The sequence below is a fragment of the Arachis hypogaea genome, chromosome 12 (assembly GCF_003086295.3).
Source record: "Arachis hypogaea cultivar Tifrunner chromosome 12, arahy.Tifrunner.gnm2.J5K5, whole genome shotgun sequence".
Lineage (NCBI taxonomy): Eukaryota > Viridiplantae > Streptophyta > Magnoliopsida > Fabales > Fabaceae > Arachis > Arachis hypogaea.
This window is the reverse complement of record NC_092047.1, coordinates 37,943,473-37,947,736: the sequence shown is the minus strand read 5'-3', so window position 1 is coordinate 37,947,736 and position 4,264 is coordinate 37,943,473. Positions and strand designations below refer to the sequence as shown.

Sequence of the window (4,264 nt, the reverse complement as noted above, 5' to 3'; positions counted from 1 at the left end):
CTTATCTGAAATTCTCCCCAATAAATTACATAAGTATTTCTATCCCTATTTTATTAATTAATTTTCGAAAAATCCATTACTATTTTATATCCGCCTGACTGAGATTTACAAGGTGACCATAGCTTGCTTCATACCAACAATCTCCGTGGGATTCGACCCTTACTCACGTAAGGTATTACTTGGACGACCCAGTGCACTTGCTGGTTAGTTGTGCGAAGTTGTGAACCATGGTATTGGCATCATATTTTTGGCGCCATCACCAGGGAAAGAAAGAGCAATGAATTTCACATAATCAAAGTGTAATCACAATTTCTGCGCACCAAGTTTTTGGCGCCGTTGCCGGGAATTGTTCGAGTTTGAACAACTGACGGTTCATCTTGTTGCTCAGATTAGGTAATTTTCTTTTTATTTTCTTTTCAAAAATTTTTCAAAAATCTTTCAAAATTTTCTCCTTTGTTTTCGAAAAAATTTTAAAAATGAAAAATGTTTTCAAAAATTTTATAATTTTATTCAAAATTTTTAAGAATGAATTCTAGTGTTTCACAAAGCATGTGAAGCCTGGCTGGCTGTAAAGCCATGTCTAAATTCCTTTGGACTGAGGCTTCCAATTTGTTATCAAGAGCAAGCTAGTTGGTGCTAATCCACCTACTACTGTTCATGATCTACCTGTTACATGCTAAAGCTTGGCTGGCTATTATGCCATGCCTGACCCTTTAATTGGAGCTTTAAACTAAAAGAGCATAAGATTCCTGGAATTCATATTAAAAATTTTGAAATCCTTATTTTTTTTGTTTTTCAAATAATTTTCGAAAAAAAAAATACAAAAAATTTAGAAAATCATAAAAATCAAAAATATTTTTTGTGTTTCTTGTTTAAGTCTTGAGTCATGTTATAAGTTTGGTGTCAATTGCATACCCATCTTGCATTTTTCGAAAATTTTCATGCATTCATAGTGTTCTTCATGATCTTCAAGTTGTTCTTGGTAAGTCTTCTTGTTTGATCTTTGCATTTGCATGTTTTGTGTCTTTTCTTGTTTTTCATATGCATTCTTGAATTCTTAGTGTCTAAGCATTAAAGAATTCTAAGTTTGGTGTCTTGCATGTTTTCCTTGCATTAAAAATTTTTCAAAAATATGTTCTTGGTGTTCATCTTGACATTCAAAGTGTTCTTGGTGTTCATCTTGACATTCATAGCATTCTTGCATGCATCACATGTTTTGATCCATAACTTTCATGCACTGCATCATTTTTCTTGTTTTTCTCTCTCATCATAAAAATTCAAAAATCAAAAAAATATCTTTCCCTTTTTCTCTCTTAAAATTTCAAAAATTAGATTTGACTTTTTCAAAATTTTTAAAATCTAGTTGTTTTTATGAGTCAAATCAAATTTTCAATTTAAAAATCTTATCTTTTTCAAAATCTTTTTCAAAAATCAAATCTTTTTCATTTTTCTTAGTTATTTTCGAAATTTTTAAAAATATTTTTCAAAAATCTTTTTTTTATTTTTATATCAAATTTTCGAAAATAACAATAACAACTAATGTTTTGATTCAAAAAATTTCAAGTTTGTTACTTACTTGTTAAGAAAGATTCAAACTTTAAGTTCTAGAATCATATCTTATGATTTCTTGTGAATCAAGTCATTAATTGTGATTTTAAAATTCAAATCTTTTTCAAAAACTAATTTCTATCATATCTTTTCAAAAATATCTTCTTATCTTATCTTTTTTAAAAATTTGATTTCAAAATATCTTTTCTAACTTCCTAACTTCTTATCTTTTCAAAATTTGTTTCAACTAACTAACTAACTTTTTGTTTGTTTCTTATCTTTTTCAAAACTACCTAACTAACTCTCTCTCTCTCCAATTTTCGAAAATATCTCCCTCTTTTTCAAAATTTCTTTTTAATTAACTAATTATTTCAATTTTTAAATCTTAATTTTCGAAAACTACTAACCTTTTTCAAAAACTATTTTCAAAAATCACTAACTCTTTTTCAAAAATTATTTTCGAAATTTTCCCTCTCTCATCTTATTCTATTTATTTATTCATCTACTAACATCTCTCCCTCACCCACCAAAAATCCGAACTCTCTCCCTCTCTCTTTCTAAGTTCAGATTTTTCTCTTCTTCTTTTCTTCTACTAACAATAAGGAACCTCTTTACTGTGACATAGAGGATTCCTCTTCTTTTCTTGATTTCTTCTCTTTCTTATGAGCAGGAACAAGGAAAAAGGCATTCTTGTTGAAGCTGATCCAGAACCTGAAAGGACTCTGAAGAGGAAACTAAGAGAAGCTAAATTACAACAATCCAGAGACAACTTGATTGAAAATTTCGAACAAGTAAAGGAGATGGCAGCCGAACCCAACAACAATGCAAGGAGAATGCTTGGTGACTTTACTGCACCAAATTCCAATTTACATGGAAGAAGCATCTCCACTCCTGCCATTGGAGCAAACAATTTTGAGCTGAAACCTCAGCTAGTTTCTCTGATGCAGCAGAACTACAAGTTTCATGGACTTCCATATGAAGATCCTTTTCAGTTCTTAACTGAATTCTTGCAGATCTGTGATACTGTTAAGACTAATGGAGTAGATCCTGAAGTCTACAAGCTCATGCTTTTCCCTTTTGCTGTAAGAGACAGAGCTAGAATATGGTTGGACTCTCAACCCAAAGACAGCCTGAACTCTTGGGATAAGCTGGTCACGGATTTCTTAGCCAAGTTCTTTCCTCCTCAAAAGTTGAGCAAGCTTAGAGTGGATGTTCAAACCTTCAAACAAAAAGATGGTGAATCCCTCTATGAAGCTTGGGAAAGATACAAACAGTTGACCAAAAAGTGTCCTTCTGACGTGCTTTCAGAATGGACCATCCTGGATATATTCTATGATGGTTTATCTGAGTTATCAAAGATGTCATTGGATACTTCTGCAGGTGGATCCATTCACCTAAAGAAAACACCTGCAGAAGCTCAAGAACTCATTGACATGGTTGCTAATAACCAGTTCATGTACACTTCTGAGAGGAATCCTGTGAGTAATGGGATGCCTATGAAGAAGGGAGTTCTTGAAGTTGATACTCTGAATGCCATATTGGCTCAGAACAAAATATTGACTCAGCAAGTCAATATGATTTCTCAGAGTCTGAATGGAATGCAAGCTGCATCCAACAGTACTCAAGAGGCTTCTTATGTAGAAGAAGCTTATGATCCTGAAAACCCTGCAATAGCAGAGGTGAATTACTTAGGTGAACCTTATGGAAATACCTATAACCCATCATGGAGAAATCATCCAAATTTCTCATGGAAGGATCAAAAGCCTCAACAAGGCTTTAATAATGGTGGAAGAAATAGGTTTAGCAATAGCAAGCCTTTTCCATCATCCACTCAGCAACAGACAGAGAATTCTGAGCAGAATCTATCTTGCTTAACAAATTTAGTCTCTGATCTATCTAAGGCCACTGTGAGTTTCATGAATGAAACAAGGTCTTCCATTAGAAATTTGGAAGCACAAGTGGGCCAGCTGAGTAAAAGGATCACTGAAATCCCTTCTAGTACTCTCCCAAGCAATACAGAAGAGAATCCAAAAGGAGAGTGCAAGGCCATTGACATAAGTACCATGGCCGAACCTGTAAGGGAAGGAGAGGACGTGAATCCCAAGGGGGAAGACCTCCTGGGACGCCCAGTGATCAATAAGGAGTTTCCCTCTGAGGAACCAAAGGACTCTGAGGCTCATATAGAGACCATAGAGATTCCATTGAACCTCCTTATGCCATTCATGAGCTCTGATGAGTATTCCTCTTCTGAAGAGAATGAGGATGTTACTGAAGAGCAAGCTGCCAAGTTCCTTGGTGCAATCATGAAGCTGAATGCCAAATTATTTGGTATTGATACTTGGGAAGATGAACCTCCCTTGTTCATCAATGAACTAAGTGATCTGGATCAACTGACATTGCCTCAGAAGAGACAGGATCCTGGAAAGTTCATAATACCTTGTACCATAGGCACCATGATCTTTAAGGCTCTGTGTGACCTTGGTTCAGGGATAAACCTCATGCCCCTCTCTGTAATAGAGAAACTGGGAATCTATGGGGTGCAAGCTGCTAAAATCTCATTAGAGATAGCAGATAATTCAAGAAAACAGGCTTATGGACAAGTAGAGGACGTGTTAGTAAAGGTTGAAGGCCTTTACATCCCTGCTGATTTCATAGTCTTAGATACTGGAAAGGAAGAGGATGAATCCATCATCCTAGGAAGACCTTTCCTAGCCAC

At 34.8% G+C, this 4,264-nt stretch overlaps 1 non-coding gene across 1 annotated transcript; it reads right to left on the bottom strand.

The window, feature by feature from the left end:
* Positions 1-2,744: 2,744 nt before the first annotated feature.
* On the bottom strand, positions 2,745-2,852 carry LOC112731051 (small nucleolar RNA R71). Its single transcript, XR_003166846.1, has one exon. It is a non-coding gene; the product is annotated as a small nucleolar RNA R71 (small nucleolar RNA).
* Between the last annotated feature and the right edge of the window lie 1,412 nt (positions 2,853-4,264).